A 16,651-nucleotide genomic window follows, 5' to 3' on the forward strand; every position below is an offset into this window, starting at 1 on the left:
TCGCTCTTCCCGCCAGGAGGGCTGCAGGCTCTGAGAACAGTGAACTCTCCCTTTTTCTGCATGTGTTGGTGGGGGCTCCTTAATCCCCCCACCTGGATCACCCTGCTCTGACCCCAGGATTCTGATTCTGGACCTTCCAGAATTATCTTTTTTTCCTCCTGTTCAACATCGTTTTTCCTTCCTCTTCCTTCCTGGGAAAGTTCCTCTTAATTCCATTCCATTTCTCCTATTCAAATGTTTAAGATCTTGTGCCATCACATTGAAAAATCTCTAAATGGTCCATTTGCTCTCTGAATGTTCTTTTCTCTTTTTCTTTTCCCTTTCTTTTCTTTTCTCTTTCTTTTTTGGGGGGAGGGTGGGGCACACCTGTGGCACATGGAAGTTCCCAGGCGAGGGGGGCGGTCAAATCACAGCCACAGTGACTCGGAATCTGAGTCTGCAACCTACACCACTGAGCGAGGCCAGCGATCGAGCCCCCCATCCCTCATGGATACTAGTCGGGTTAATTTCCACTGAGCCTCAAAGGGAACTCCTGAATGTTCCTTTTTCAGAGTTCCCACCGTGTCTCAGTGAATACCAACCTGAGGAGCATCCATGAGGATGCAGGTTCCATCCCTGGCCTCGCTCAGTGGGTTAAGGATCTGGCGTGGCGGTGAGCTGTGGTGTAGGTTGCAGATGTGGCTCAGATCTGGCATTTCAGTGGCTATGGTGTAGGCCTGCAACTCCAATTCAACCCCTAGGCTGGGAACTTCCATAGGCCAAGAGTGTGGCCCTAAAAAGCAAATAAAAAAAAAAGTGCATTGCTGAAGCCCCCAGTCTGTGGTATTTTTGTTACATCAGCTCAAACAGAGGAAGACAAGCAAGATTTCATTTTGTTTTCTCTCTGACAGCCCAGTTTCCCCCCAAAGACCTCTTTAATTGTCCTCTGGGTGGATATGGGGGGTTATTGGCCTGGATGCCAGTGTTCTAGGTGCCAAACGTAGGAAAGCGAAGGGGCCTCACTGCCCAGAGCTGGTTCTCCCTCACTCGGCCCCCCTGTTGTCACACACTCCCCCACACACACACCCCCAGTCGTGCCTGATGTCCTGAGCGGAACAGCTCAAGATTCACCCTCATCAGAGACCAACCTCAGGCTCCCTGGCGAGAGCTGAGTGAGCGGAAAGAGGAGGATGTGGGCAGCTGACCCCTCTCAGTCTCACGGGAGGCAGAGAACCGGGAACCCCGTGGCTTCTCTTTCAACCCCTTCTCAGTTTCCAGACCCCGCTTCTACTCCGCCTTCTGAGACACCCAGGCTTCCACCTTGGCTGGGGGGGGCGGGGGGGCGCTTTTTGCAGTTCTAAGGCAAAAAGAGTGCTTCCTTATGCTTTCTCGGGCCCATTAAGCCTTCCGATAGTTACCCTGCTTCAAAACATTGTGAAGCGCCCTCTCTCTCTCTTTTTTCCTTTTTAGTTGCATACATGACATATGGAAGTTCCAGGGCCAGGGATCGAATCCAAGCCAGAGCTGCGACCTATACCACACACACACACAGCTGCAGCAATGTTGGATCCTTAACCCATTGCACACGGGGGGCCAGGGATCAAACCCATGCCTCCACAGAGATAAGGCTAATCATGAACCCACAGCAGGAACTCCTGGAGCTCTCTCTTTCTCTCTCTTTATCCTTGAGAAGGGAGGATGGATTCATAGGATTTTTACCCCTTTGAACTGCCAGTTTCCTCACAGTTTCCCCACCTCCTTACAAGGTGTAGAGAGGGACCCCATGTGGTTCATCAAACCACCCCTCCCAAGCCCACCACAGGCAGGAGTGAGTGAGACCCCAGAGGTCCACCCGCTCCTGTGAAGACTCCCTGCCACCACCACCCCCCGCCCCTGCCCCGCCAGTGTTGAGATCCCCAGACCAGCCTCTTCACCCCTGTACCCTAGTCTCTCCTCCAGTCATGACAAGATACTCAGGGCTCCCCGGTCCTGCCTCCTGGTCACCCAGAATCCCTTCTCAATAAGGCCTTACAAATTCATTAAATGAACCCCATTTCGGCTGCTTCCCCAGATCCGTAAATGTTCCCACTCTCTCCTTTGAAACACAGAGTGGGTCCCTGGGAGAGGGTTTTGTGAATGTCATTCTGAGCAGAATATTAACGCAGCTCGTTAGTGGAGGAGCGTGGGCTTCGATGCCTTCTTTGCTGTGGCCATTGATTAACGTTCGTGGCTGAAGGGCTCCAGGGGGTAACATCCCCACAGGCCTTGTTTACTCTAGGGAGTGCGCCTACGCCCAGAGGGACATTCATCCCGAATCCCCTGTGACTCAGTTTACGGGGAGAGAAGGGCAAAGAAACTATGAGACTTATAGGACGTTTCCACCCCTGAGACCCTATTGGACAAGGACTGATATAGGTAATTGAACAAGGCCACTGGGAGAAAACCACATCTGTCTGGACCCCGTGTTGGTACCCACCCATCTTTAAGGGATAAAAACCCCTACAGGACAATAGAGAAGAGGGCTCTTCTCCCCACCTCCCAGCTGTCCTGGGAGCTGTTTGCTTTGTTGTAATTAAAGGTTTTGCTCACTTGCTGCCTGTGTGTTTGCCAAGTTCATTCTTCAGTTGTGTGCACAAGAACCCGGACTCTGGTAACATCTTTCCGACATCAATTCTCTCTCTCTTTTTTAAAGTATGGGTCTCCCGTGAATCTTATTGGGAGTCACTCAATTAGACAAAAGCCGTACTCACAAATTTCTCCAAGGTAAGATCTCTTCTGTCTTTGGGGCTTCTGTTGATGTTCAGGAATGATGTCTTTTTTCTCTCTCTCTCTCTCTCTCTCTATCTTAAAAAATTGAAGTATAGTTGTTGTATAGTATTATATAAATTACAGGTGTACAATACAGTGATTCATAATTTTTAAAAATTTATTACTGCAGTTCCCATCGTGGCTTATTGGTAGTGAACCCAGCTAGGATCCATGAGGATGCGGGTTCGATCCCTGACCTTGCTTAGTGGGTTAAAATCTGACATTGTTGGGAGCTGTGGTGTAGGTTGCAGACATGGCTTGGATCCCACATTGCTGTGGCTGTGGCATAGGCCAGTAGCTGTAGCTCTGATTAGACCCCTAGCCTGGAAACTTCCATATGCCATGGGTGTGGCCCTAAAAAGCAAAAACAAAAAGAAGAAGAAGAAAGAAAAAATTATTACAAAATATCGGCTATATTCCCTATGTTGTATAATATATCCTTGTAGCTTATTTTGTGCATAATAATTTGCTCCTCTTTAATCCCCTACCCCTATCTTGCCTCCTCCTCCCTTCCTTCTCCCTACAGGTGAAACTGAGCAGGGCCCTGTGGGGCTCCTGGGCGCACAAGTTTTTCCCTGTCCCCCATTTCTTGTTTTTGGGGAATGGGCTTCAGCCTCCACGACCTTCCCTGAGTTCCGAAAAGCAGGTTCAGACGGTTGCTCATCAGGGCGGGGAGGAGCCGTCCAGAGACAGTGGGGCAGCCTTGGGGCAGGGTCCTGGTTCCTCCTCAAGGAATGTACTGTGAGTTCTTCTGCAGAACTAAGACCCCTACAAAAGGAAGATGTTGCTGAAACAGTCTTCATTCCAAACGAAGGCTCCTCAGAACCAGTCCTGGGACCCCTAACACCAGCTTTGGAAAACAATGCAAGCTCTTACCCACCCTGATCCTTATCATTGTCCCCACTTTTCACTCCCAGACTATAAACCCACCTCCCTCTCCCTCCCAAGGGGGGCATAGTCTTTAAGGCAGTAGCTTGCCATGGCTCCCTTTGCCTGGCAAAGCATAAAGCTGTCTTTTTCTCCTTCACTCACAGCTCTGTCTCCACGTTTCTATTTAGCACAGGTAAGCAGAGGCCGAATTTCAGCAACACCAGTAAGCACTAGGTTATTCTCTATAAGTCTCTTTCTTTTTTGCCATATTCAGTAGTTGGTTGTATTTTTCAGATTCCACATATACGTGATATCATACAGCATTTATTTTTCTCTAACTAACTTATTTCACTTAGCATAATACTCACCAAGCCCATCCATGTTATTGCAACTGGCAAACTTCATTCTTTTTTATGGCTGAGTAGTATTCCAATGTATGAATGTATCTATGAATATGTACATATACCATTTCTTCTTTATCCAGTCATCTGTTGGTGGTCACTTAGGTTGCTTCCAAATCTTGCCTATTTGTAAATAATGCTGCTATGGACACTGGAGTGCATGCATGTTTTCGAATTCATGTTTTCATTTTTTTTGGATGTATACCCAGGAGTGGACCACTGCTGCCATGTGGTAGTTCTACTTTTAGTTTTTTAGAAACCTCCATACTGTCTTTAAGCTTCTAAGAAGAGCTCGTGTCTGAAAGAATCTGCGAGGCACATGCCCTTAAACTCATTAGAGGGCCTTTGGTCTGAGACACTACCTTTGATCTGAGGTCTTCACAAAGACCTCAGATCAAAGTCACTCCCTTGGCTTCATCTTTAGATCATATTTTCTTGAGAGTGCTCTGGATTTGATTTTAGCATTGTTTGCTGTCTGGAGAGGCTGAGCATCTTCAAAGCCATCAAGACCCAGCACCTTCACATTTACCCAGCCTGTAGTTTCTCTCTCTCTCTTCTCACATTTTATTGCCACCATGACAAGAACCCCTTTCCTTCCCAACTACTGGCTAAGGAAACCCAGAGACCATCCTTTGTTTTTTTTTTTTTTTTTTTTTTTTTTGGCCTTTTTAGGGCTGCACCAGGGGCATATGGAGGTTCCCAGGCTAGGGGTCAAATTGGAGCTGTAGCAGCTGGCCTACCTCACAGCCACAGCAAGGCAGGTTCTGAGCTGCATCTGCAGCCTACACCACAGCTCATGGCAACACCGGATCCTTAACCCACTGAGCAAAGCCAGGGATCAAACCTGCACCCTCATGGATGATAGTCAGATTCATTTCCACTGAGCCACGATGGGAATTTCAGAAACCATTCTTTTTTGTTTTTTGGCTGCATGCAGCATGCAGGAGTTCCCACACCACAACAGTGGCTGAATCCTTAACTTTCTGGGCCACCAGGGAACTCCCCAGAGACCATTCTTTTTCTTTTCTTTTCTTTTTTTGTCTTTCTAGGGCCATACTCTTGGCATACAGAGGTTCCCAGGCTAGGGGTTGAATCAGAGCTGTAGCGGCTGGCCTACACCACAGCCACAGCAACACCAGATCTGAGCCGCGTCTGCAACCTTAACGCAGTGGCAGTGCCGGAACCTTAACGCACTGAGTAACGCAGTGGCAGTGCCGGAACCTTAACGCACTGAGTAAGGCCAGGGATCAAACCTGCATCCTCATGGATACTAGTCAGATTCATTTCCACTGCGCCATGATGGGAACTCCCACCAGAGACTCTACTCCCATTCGCCTCACTGGTAAAAACAGAATGGATAATATCCACTTTACCAGGCTATCTGGATTACTAAGCAGGGTGATTCATTCACAAAGCATCACACACATGGAGGAGAGAAAACAAATGCCGAGCTTCAGAGGGAGAGAGAAAGAGTAGAGAGAAGACTGGCCCGTGACCCAGCAGAGAGCTGATCTCAGCTGGAGGGATGGATGATAATGTGTGTGTTGGCAGAGGGCGAACTTGCAGACCCACAGGAAGTGGGCTTCTCTTCTCTGAGAAACAGCTGAAGAGAATACAGGAAAGAGTCACCGGAGAACACTGACCACCCTCGGCCCGGCCCACATGCAATCTCACTGACACCCTTTTCTGAACGGCAGAGGCCAAGGCCAGACTTCCTCGTGGCCAGAAGGCTGTGGCCTCCAGCCTGATGTATAACCGGAGGGGATGGGGCTGCCCCGCGTCTATGGACCACTCTGCGGCAACCCCTGTGTCCCTCCTGGTTTCCTGTTGTGACTGCAGGGGGAACATGCGGTGGGAAACCTTGATGGGACTCAAGAGCTTAGATGCCAGTAAAGCCACCTGCCACTCTCAGCAGGTCACCGACCTTCTCTCGACCTGTTTCCTCATCAGAAGGGAGATGAATATTGCCTCCATACTGTTGTGAGTATTAAGATAAACACTGCAAAAGTCCAAGCCTTGAAAATTATCAAATTATCTGAATACACATTGTTTCCTGCGTATCCCTCAAGCTCTGAAACTCTAACCTGCATTTCCACCTTGGATCCCTAGGGGGCGACCTTCCCTACTTTGCCTTTTGTTTTCCCATCATCATCCTTTCTGATCCTGGATTATTTTGTGGGCCATCTGAAAGCCCTGGAGCCCCTGGGGATGCTGTTGGAAGCAGGGGAGAGCTCTTCACCTAAGCCCAGTGAGTGGAGGGGCCCAGGGTGAGCATGGTTTGGAACTAAGACCTGGATTTGTTTTCTCAGCTCAGCCCTGTGTGGGCTTAGGCAGGTCACTGCCCCTCTCTGAACCTCTGTTTCTTCCTCTGGGAAATGGAGGGGATGAAGATGAGTCAGAGAAGCCATGATCTCACATAAGCTCTGTTAAAAAAAGATAACAGACCCCAAATGGAGTCACTTATGCTAAGTCCTATGTTACCAAACTTATAAACTTGTTCTCCCAGAAAAGGAATCTTAATGCAGTCCATCAGGAATCACCTGATGATCCCTGGTGAAGTAATCTGAATGGTGGATCCCACCATCCCATAAAGGAAAGCAACTTAGCACCAACTAACCTGGGTTTTGTTGTTGTTGCTGTTGTTTCCAGTATAACATCCTTGTTTCCACTCCCTTCTGTCTAGAAGTCTTTCATTTTGTAAGCTTCTCAGACCTCTTTTCTAAGCTAGATTAGATGCTGCCTGGTCTGCATTGATTTTTGCTCAAATAAAATCAAACACTTTAATATGTCTGGATTTATCTTTTAACAGTTTGCTAGAGAGGGTACATAGTCTCAGGAAGGCACTGAAGCCCCAGTTCTATCACCACTCACCTCTAAGAGTCTGGCAGCATGCTGGGGACATTTGGGGCTCCCCAGGTGGGGGTCTTTTCCTCAGAAAGCCCAGTCTTCCATTTCCTCTTTCAAATTCTCAGCCTTCTTTCCGGGCATCTCTGGGGACCAGGCTCTGCTCCTGGTCCAAGGCAGACTGGAGATACTGGAGGTCCCAGGCAGACCAATTTTTTTTTTTTTCTCTTTAGGAAGTTCCCAGGCTAGGGGTCAAGTCAGAGCTGCAGCTGCTGGCATATGCCACAGCCATGCAGAATCCTAGCAGCGTCTGTGACCTACACCACAGCTCACAGCAACGCCAGATCCTTAACCCACTGAGCAAGGCCAGGGATCAAACCTGCATCCTCATGATGCTAGTCAGATTCATTAACCTCTGAGCCACAACAGGAACTCCAAGACCAATTTCTGTTCAAGGCTAAAGGGCTGAATTTACTGGGGCAATCTGCATATGGACTGGGTAATGGAGGCTATGAAGAAGGGATTTTTTAATTGCATTGACTGTGATAACATTAATTTCCTATGTAGCAAGAAGCTCTATTTTTTTAAGCGATGCCTGCTGAATTATTTAAAGGTGAAATGTCAGGATATCTTCAATTTATTTTTAAATACTTCCTCATAAAAAATACAGTGAGTTAAAAATAAAGAAATGGAGTAGACTCTGGACCCTTAGCCAAGATGACAGTGCCTGCCGCAGGCACATCCTGCTCCTCTATGGAAATTAGACAAATGGTCCCCCCTCTCCTTCCTGTGGGACAGTTGCAGAAAGACACCTTTGTGGGCCTGCTGCTTAGAAAACTGCACCCCTCTTCTTGGGGGTGGGGGCCAACTCAGGCAGCACCTGGGAGGATATAGCCCCCCACACACACCCCCATAGCCGCTGGGGAGTGCCATCAGATGACAGTAAGTGCAGCTACCATCACAGCCACAGTCCCCACGTCTCTGTGAAGCCCTCAACTTGGCACTGGTTGGCAGAAGTCTGTAATGACCATCCCTTGAATTGCACCCACCACACTAGGTTTTGGGGGGTTTTTGCTTTTCTTTGTAAATTATGTGTAAAAACCAGTGTTTTCCTGATTCTAAGAACCTTCAAACTCATGAAGTATATTAGATTCTCTCATCTACTTATTTTTTCCAGCAGCATTTCCCAGCCTCAGTAGGTCAGGGAGTGTGGGAGCTGAGGGGCGGGGCACCGGGGCTGCCTCTCAGCTCCTCCCTGCTCCTCCTCCCCAGCAAGCCCCGCCCCTCAGGGGACCCCGCCCGCAGGCTCTGCTTCTCTCCAGCCCCTGCAAAGCCTCCCAGGGTGGAAACACATCGCTGACCCACCAGTTAGACCCAGGGGAGGCGTATGGGGTCCCATTGGGCTTAGGGCCATGCTCAGGATCCACCCGATGCGCTGAGCCTCTCAACTGTCTTTAACCCTTCCGGGGGAAGGAGTAAAACCAGGACCCAGGAAATGAGAACTTATCATGCTGAGAATGAGAGAGGTGGGGGTGGAAAGAGTGGGCAGCCTTGAGATGACCACAGTTTCCTCTGGGGACTTCTCAACTCCTCCCCTGCCTGTCCACCCTTTCCCGGCCCCCCCTGAACTGGGGGAGGGGAAGCTGGGCAAGCTGGAGCCAAGAGCACCTCAGTGTCCTGTGGCTGCCGCTGGGGGGCAGAGCTGAGGCCTCTTGGCCAGGGGGCCGGGGCAGAGATGCTCTCCACACCTGGGAAGAGGAGCTTCTCCTGGCCCCTCTTCCTTCCTCCCCTGTTTCCTCAGAGCGCATCACCCCAGCCTCCCACTTTCTCAAGGAGTCCTTAGTCCTTCGCAATTCTTTCTTCTCAGAGGTGCGGGAGACCCCCAGGGACCACGTCATTCCTCAGCCCCTCCACCTCCACCCAAGGGCTTCAGGTGAGAGCCGGTTTGGCTGGGAGGACCCCCTCTGCTTCCACCACCTCCACTGGCCTGCATGTGCCCTTGACTTCAGGTGAGGGGTTGAGGAGGAGGATAGGAGAGAAGGTAGGAGATGCAAGGGGCGGGCCAGAGAGAAGCGGCTCTGTGGCCAGAGGACCAGCCAGGAGGTGTGTTTCAGGTGTGGGCAAACAGGACAGCGCCATGGGGTGTCGGGGTGTGGGGCACTACCCTTCCCCAATTTGAGGGCCCTTGGGACCTGGGGGCTTGTATTCCAGGCTCCTGAGAGGAGCTAATGAGTTGCCCCTCGCTGTCCCTGCTGGGGTGGTGTCAGAGGAAGACTAATGGATCAGCAGGACTTTGATCGCTGCTGTTTTATTTAACAAGGCGCCCCCTTCCCTCCAGAGTGGCAGCAGTGAGGCACTCCTTCTCCTCCCAGGAGGGTGGAAATCAGCAAAGGTCCAGCTCCCACCGCACAGGAGGCTGTAAGGAGTGCCTTCTCAACAACCCCTGCCCGCTCTCCATGTGATGTCCACAGGCCAAGAGTAGAGCCTGGACCCGGCTCCCCTGACATTAAAAGGGATGCTAAAAGATGAACTTGAAATAAAATCCAGAGTCTTATAAATAACACTCAAAATGTCCAGGTGTCAATAAAAAATTACTCATCATATCAAAACCTAGGAAGATCTCAAACTGAAAGAGAAAAGACAATCAGCCGTCAGCAACACTAGGATGCAGAGACGCCAGAAGCTTCATGTGCAAAGGGGTAATTATTGAAGAGTTAGGTTCAAGTCTGCCATTTTATTTTCCTTCCCTGTTTGATCCCTCTGCTTTTTTTTTTTTTTTTCTGTTTTCTTTTTCTTGCTTTCCTGTGGGTTACCCAAACAGGTTTTAGAATATCATTTTGATTTATCTATAGGGTCTTTGAGGGTATCTCTTTGTACAGCATTTTTCATGGTTGTCCCCATTATATATACATAACTCAGGTTCCCATTTTACCAGTTTGAATGACATGTAGAACCCCCCTCTATTTACCTCCCTTTACCCTTCTCCATCAATAATAAAGATAATACTAAAGATAAGAGCAGAAATCAATGAAACTGAAAACAGAAGAACGTTGGAGAAAATGAAAGCAGCTCGTTCTTTGAAAAGGTCCATAAAATCCGCAAACCTCTAGCAAGACTGAGACATGAAAAAGAGAAAAGATACAAACTCCTAATATGAAGAACAGAACAGGGGACATCACTACAGATCCTACAGACATTGACACAATAATAAGAATACTCTGAACAACTCTACACACAAATTGGACAAGCTAGAGGAAAGTGGCCAATTTCTCAAAAAGTACAAACTACCACTCAGCCAATATGAAATAGATCATTTGAATACCTCTATAACTATTAAGGAAATTAAATATGTAATTTAAAACTTCCTGAAGAATCTCCAGGCCCAGATGGTTTCACTTGAAAACGGCACCAAAATTTAAAGAAGAATTAACACCAATTACACACAATCTCTTCTGGAAAATAGAAGAATGAAGTCACAATTACCTTGATACCAAAACCAAAGACAGTATAAAGAAGAAACCTACAGATTTATATCCCTCATTAACAGAGATGTAAAGATTTCTTATGAAATATTAGCAAACAGAATTTAGTAATATATAAAAATAATTATACACCATGACCAAGGGGAATTCATTCCAGGGAAATAAATCTGGTCCAAAATTTGAAAATCAGTGTGTCATCTATCATATCAAGAGTCTAAAGAAAAAAAAATCATGTGATCATATAGCAAGTGAGGCATAAAAAGCATTTGGTAAATTCAACACTCATCCACGATGTTCTTAGAAAACTAGAAACAGAGGAAACTTGCTCAACATGATAAAAAAAAAATACCTATAAAAACCCCACAGCTAACATACTTAATAGCGAAAGGCAATTATTTCTCACTAAGATCAGGAATGAGGCAAGGCTGTCCTTTTTTGACACTGTCATTCACATAGTTGTGGAAGTTCTAGAGAGTGCAGTAAGGCAAGGCAAGGAAATAAAATGCATACAGATCAGAAAGGAAGAAATAATATGTTCCTATTTGCAAATGACATGGTAGTCTGTGAAAAAAAAATCCCAAAAAATCTACAAGGAGAAGAAGAAAGAGAAAGAAAGAAAGAAAAAGAGAAAGGAAAAAAGGAAGGAAGGAAAAAAACCACTTTGAGAACTAATAAGTGAGTTCAGTAAGTTATTGAATACAAGATCAACTTACAAAAATTAACTGTATTCCTAAATGCTAGTAATAAACCCAGGAAATCATTTAAAAAGTATAGCACTGGAAGGTCCTTTGTGATGCAGCAGGTTAAGGATCCCTTGTTGCCACAACTGTGGTGCAGTCTGAGACTGTGGCATGGGTTCCATCCCTGGCCTGGGAACTTTCACATGCCACAGGTTTAGCCAAAAAACAAACAAAAAACAGTATTTACAACTACTCACAAAAAATAACATACTTAGATGTAGGAATTCCTGTTGTGGCTCAGCTGTTCATGAACCCGACTAGTATCCATGAGGACTCCGATTTGATCCCCCGACTCTCTCAGTGGATTACGGATCCGGTGTTGCTGTGAGCTGTGGTGGCGGTCGCAGATGTGGTTCAGATCTGGTGTGGCTGTGGCCTAGGCTGGCAGCTGCAACTCTGATTCGACCTTTAGCCTGGGAACTTCTTATGCGGTGGGTGCGGCCCTAAAAAGGCCAAAAAACAAAACAAAACAAAAAACAAAGCTTAGATGTAAATCTAACAAAATGTTCTGGAATTACATGCTGAAAGCTACAAAGCGCTAATGAAAGAAATCAAAGACCTGTTAGATGGAGTATTCACAGACTGGAAGACTTGAACGTAGTGAAGGTATCAGTTCCCCCCACATTAATGTACAGATTTAATGGAATTCCTATCAAAATCCCAGCAAGTTGGTTTTTTTTTTTTTTATGGACAGAGAGAATACTTTCTTAAAACTTATATGGAAAAGCAAAGGAACTAGAAGAACCAAAACAATCCTGAAATAGAAGAGTAGAATGGGAAGAATCATTCTCCCCAGTTTCAAAATACAATTTTGTAGCTACAGCAATCAAAGCTGTGCAATATTTAAAAAAAAAAAAGCTGTGCAGTATTGGTGGATGGAATTAATGGAACAGAACAGAGAACCCAGAAATAATATCACATATGTATAGCAAATTGATTTTTTTTTTTTTTTTTTTTTTGCTTTTTTTTAGGTCTGCACCTGCCGCATATGGAAGTTCCCAGGCTAGGTAGGGGTCGAATCGGAGCTGCAGCTGCCATCCAGCGGCCGGCGCAGCCACCACAATACAGGATCTGAGCTGAGTCTCGGACCTATACCACAGCTCACAGCAATGCCAAGATCCTTAACCCACTGAGTTAGGCCAGGGATCAAACCCTCATCTTCAAGGATAATAGTTGTGTTTATTACCGCTGAGCCACAATAGGAACTAACCGGCCGATTGATTTTTGGCAAACATGCAAAAATAATTCAATGGAGGACAAGTAAAGTCTGTTCACCAAATGATGCAGGAGCAACTGAAAAAAAAAAAGGTCTTTGTTCTAAACTTCACATCTTATACAAAAATTAACTCAAAATGGAGCAGAGATTAACGTGAAAGACATAAAACCACAAAAGTTTAGAAGGTAACCTGGGAGAAAGTCTTTGGTCCCTAGAGCTGAGTGAAGCGTCCTCAGACTTGACACCAAAAGCGTAATCCAATCCATGAGAGAAAAAAATGATAAAAGGACTTCATCAAAACTAAAAACTTTTGCTTCTGCCAAAGCCTCTGTTAAGAAGATGTTAAGACAAGCTAGAGCTGGCAGTGTCTTTTAAAAACAAAACATGCACTTGCCATAAGAAACAGTTACTATAAGAAACCATCAGCAATTGTACTCTTGGGCATTTATCCCAGAGAAATAAAAATTTATGTCTACATAAAAATCTGTATGTCACTGTTCAGAGCAGTTTTATTTGTAATAGCCCCAAACTGAAAACAACCAGATGTCCCTTGGTGGATGAACAATTATGGAGTACTACTCAGCAATAAAAAGGCATGAACTGTTGATACATGCCACAAGTTGGATGGATCTCAATATTTTTTTTAAAGGCAAAAAAGATAGCTTTATTGCTTTGCCAGGCAGAGGGGGCCACAGCAGGCCAATGCCTTAAAGACTGTGCCCCTCAATATTTTTTTCTGAGTGAAAAAGTCTCAAAAGGTGACATACCATATGATTTCATTTATATAACATTCTTGAAATGACAAAATTACAGAGAGGAAAACGCATTAATAGTAGTCAGTGCTTAAGGATGTTGAGAGAAGGAGAGGGGTGTGTCTATAAAGACAGAGCATGGGGGAGATTTTTGTGGTGCTGGAATAGTTCTGAATCTTTTTTTCTTTTTAAAAGTTTTTTAAAATATATTTTTAGAGCTGCATGTGTGGCATATGGAAGTTCCCAGGCTAGTGGCTAGATCGGAGCTGCAGGTGCCAGCCTACCCCACAGCCACAGCAACGCCAGATCTGAACTGCATCAGCAACCTGCGCTGCAGACTGTGGCAATGTTGGATCCTTAACCCACTGAGTGAGGCCAAGGATCAAACCCACATCCTCCTGGACACTATGTCAAGTTCTTAACTTGATGAACCGCAATGGGAACTCCATTTTATTTATTTTTATTTTGGAGCTCTGAATCTCTTCTCCTTTTTTGTCTTTTTAGGGCCACGCCCATGGCATATGGAAATTCCCGGACTAGGGGTCCTATCAGAGCTGTAGCTGCTGGCTTAGCCACAGCTCAAGGCAAGGTAGGTTTTTTGGTTTGTTTGTTTTTTGCTTTTTGCTTTTTAGGGCCACACCTGCAGCATATGGAGATTCCCAGGCTAGGGGTCAAATCAGAGCTACAGCTGCCAGCCTATGCCACAGCCACAGCAATGCAGGATCCAAGCGGCGTCTGCAAACTGTAACACAGCTCACGCAACGCCAGATCCCTAACCCACTGAGCGAGGCCAGGGATAGAACCCATAACCTCATGGTTCCTAGTTGGATTCGTTTCCGCTGCGCCACGACGGGAACTCCCATGGTAGACTCATTAAAATGTTTTTTTGGTGATAAACTTGGTGTTATATGGACACAGCCCTGGGATGTTGTGTGGCCAAACCTTCCCAGAAGTTTCACATCTCTTTCCCAGAAAACCTGTTGGGCTTCTGCAAAGGAGTCTTTGTCTAGGGAAGAAAGGTGAGATGACTAGAAGGCTCTTCCTCTGGGAAGGAGGCCGGAGGTGGCAGACATATAATAGACCACTAGGGGGCAGCAGAGGATGGAGAACGGTACCCAGGTCCAAGACGGAGCTTTTCCAGAAGTCCTCTGTTCCACTCTGAGGACTGCAGGTACAAAATGAGCTTGAGCCGTCCCAGCATCTGATAAGAGTGAGCCCCGATGCCAATCAGGGGCCTCTCGACCTTGGGACTAAAGGCAGAGAAGGAGAAATAAGTGAGCTCAGTATGGTCACCCCCTGCCTTTCCTCCTGTCATGCCATCTAAGTTTGACGAGCTCCCCACTCAGAGCGCCTTGCTCTTCCCCCGGTCCACCAGCCTGAATCTCAGAGAGGGGACAGGGACCCCTGATCACCTGGTCATACATCAGGCGGGACAGAGTTGTGCAGCTGTGCCGGAACTGGTCTCAATCTGTACACCATGGACGGGTCCGAAATGGGCTCAGAGGGAAGGGGGGAAAAATTCCTGGAGACGGATTTGGAACCTCATTGCCCCCGCTAAGGACATTTTCTAGATGATTCTTCGGGGCCAAAGAGCGGGAGAACTTTCTAGAATGGAGGCCAATATTTGCCTCTTCTCACACCGTATGTGCACCAGGAGACAGTGCACTCTGTCACTTACTAGCCCTGTGTTCTCAGACAAATCACACAGCCTCTCTTAGTTTCAGTTTCCTTGTCTGTATAGTGAAGGAGATGATAGCTCTCCCTCCCTGAGTTACTCCGATAGTTAAATGGAGTATAAGCGAAGCGCTTGCACAGACCCTGGTAAACCATCAGTAAGCCTGTTCCGGCGCCCCCTGCGGTCCCTGGTACTGTTCTGCACCCTGCACCCACACCTGCTGCAGTACCCGGCTTTGCCACTGGGAGGCGATGCGGGACCACGGTGCTGGCTGTGCGCGCAGCCAGACTCTGGGAGAAAGAATTCCGCAGCCTGAACGGCGGAATTGGAGCTTCCCTGAGAGACTGAATCTTACCTTCTTGCATCAGGATGGCCCTCCCAGTCTCCACAGCTCGGGAAAGGCCAAGGGTACGCAGAACAGAGGTAACAGGTGGGGTGGGGAGTCGGAAAGTGGAAACACCAGTGATCCTCAAGCTGGAGGTACTGAAGTCTTCACCCACTGCCCAGATTCCTGATCTGGCAGGTAGTTTAGGGACTCTACCCAGTGCCCAATTCTGGACACCTTCTTAAAAGTATGGGTGGGGGGAACCGAGTACTGCTCAAAAGTTTCCCAGGCCCCTTTTGGGGCAGTCTTGCCTAAGCATGCATCTTTTAAAAATTAATTTATTTTTAATTAAAGTATAGTTGCTTTACAGTGTTGTGCCAATTTCTGCTTTACAGCAAAGTGACTCAGTCATACACACACACACACACACACACACACACATTCCCTTTCTTATATATCTTCCATCATGTTCTATCCCAAGAAACTGGATGTAGTTTTCTGTGCAATTCAGTAGAACGTCATTGCTTATCTATTCTAAATGTAATAGTTCACATCTACTAACACCAAACTCCCAGTCCATCCCACTCTCTCTTCCCTCCCCCTTGGCAACCACAAGTCTGTTCTCTAAAGCGCGCAACTTTGACATGTTGAATTGAGGCATATCTGGAGATATAGGTTGAGAAACTCACAAACCTGGAAACCACGGACAAGTTACTTAAATTCTATCTTTGTGTATCATTTTATAAAACACAGGTTGTGTCAGTCCTTAAAAAAAAAAAAAATTCTCCAGTGTCTTCCCGATCACACCCACTCTGTATATAATCCCAAACTCCCCTCCAGGACCTACAAAGCCAGGCCTGACCTTCCATCTCACCTCCTTCCTCCCCTCTCCCTGTCAGGTTGCACCCCTGGGCACTTCCCACATCTCCACCTCTGCGCTGGCAGGTCCTTCTGCCTGGACCCTGTCCCTCCAGAAGTCTGCACGGCTCATTCTCTGACTTCATTCGTCCTCGCCTCCTCCCCCAGAGAGGCCCTCCCTAATCCCCTCAATCTTTGCTTCACAGCACAAAGGGCTACCCAGAATAACATCATATTTTGTGTCTGAAGGTTTTGTTTTGTTTTTTCCTGTCCCAGGAGAATGTAGATGCCCAGACGACCAGGCTCTTGGCATCCTGTTTCTCTGTCACTTAGTAGGAACTCACTAAATATTTGTTGAATGAACACATGACCTAATGAATCAATCTACAAAATATGGAGGCTCACATGATGGTGACGGCTCTTTGTAAAGTGAATTCAATAAATATTATTGCATGTCTAATGTATGCCTACCCTACAGGTTCTAGCATCATGGTTATTTTCACATAGAGAAAGAAGTGAGAGGTAAATCTGATCCCTCCCCAAAGCTCCAGCTGTGGGCCCTGTCCAGTCCATCCTCTTTTCTGCTCCCTTCCCATTCTTGGAGCAACGGGTACCCATTGTGCCAGAGAAGAGCAAGCTGCCCAGGGCGCCCCCGAGGCGCCAGGCGGCTGAGATCCTTCTGCTCCATTCTCTGCCCCATT

The sequence above is a fragment of the Sus scrofa genome, chromosome 7, assembly GCF_054392235.1.
Source record: "Sus scrofa isolate SSC_HxYL_T2T_F1_AM1 chromosome 7, Sscrofa_HxYL_maternal_Yorkshire_Landrace_v2.0, whole genome shotgun sequence".
NCBI classification, from domain to species: domain Eukaryota; kingdom Metazoa; phylum Chordata; class Mammalia; order Artiodactyla; family Suidae; genus Sus; species Sus scrofa.